Source organism: Buceros rhinoceros, unplaced genomic scaffold (assembly GCF_000710305.1).
Source record: "Buceros rhinoceros silvestris isolate BGI_N320 unplaced genomic scaffold, ASM71030v1 scaffold17554, whole genome shotgun sequence".
Taxonomy (NCBI): Eukaryota; Metazoa; Chordata; class Aves; order Bucerotiformes; family Bucerotidae; genus Buceros; species Buceros rhinoceros.
Genome location: NW_010408017.1, coordinates 23,039 through 23,589, shown reverse-complemented (window position 1 = coordinate 23,589; position 551 = coordinate 23,039). Strand labels below are relative to the sequence as shown.

Genomic DNA, 551 nt, shown 5'->3' with positions numbered 1-551 from the left:
GGAACTGCACGTTTGCTTTGCGAATCAAATAGAATAGGTCAGGCAACCTTGATTTTACTTTCGGGGTGAGAGATCCCAAATCCCTTTCGCATTCAGTACTTCCAAAAACTTGGGGCTTTTAACCTGTCCCTTTGTTCATTTGGTTTCCTTCTTTCCTCTCCCTTTAAATGCCACCAGGATCTTGTTTAGGTGGCTAATTGTCCTGCCTTCTCTTGTTAAAGATGAGGGGTATATTCTAAGGCACCACCTTTTTTTCCGTTTTCTTTCACAAGGGTCTGTCTGTCTCTGTTTCTGTGCACACTGTGCTGGGTCCGGGCCAGCATTTCAGCAGTTAGGACTTGTCACACTCAGGGGAGCAGAAGGGCAGCGTTTAAGAAATGCGAGGAGGGCTTTCCCGTACCGTTCTTCTTTCTCTGAAGGAACCTGGTCAAGTTACTAAGGGGATGTATGGAACAACAACTCTCCAATTAAGGGTGTAAGATTTGTTTTTTCTTTTCCAAACTGTCTTCTTTCAAGAACAGAAGCCAAGGAAAAATTCTTTTTTCCTGCTG

At 44.1% G+C, this 551-nt stretch overlaps 1 protein-coding gene across 1 annotated transcript in view; it reads right to left on the bottom strand.

Moving 5' to 3' along the window:
- ALPK2 (alpha-kinase 2) overlaps positions 1-551 on the bottom strand; it is a gene marked incomplete at its 5' end in the record, with an annotated part of 16,476 nt that overhangs the window by 635 nt on the left and 15,290 nt on the right. The window lies entirely within an intron of this gene.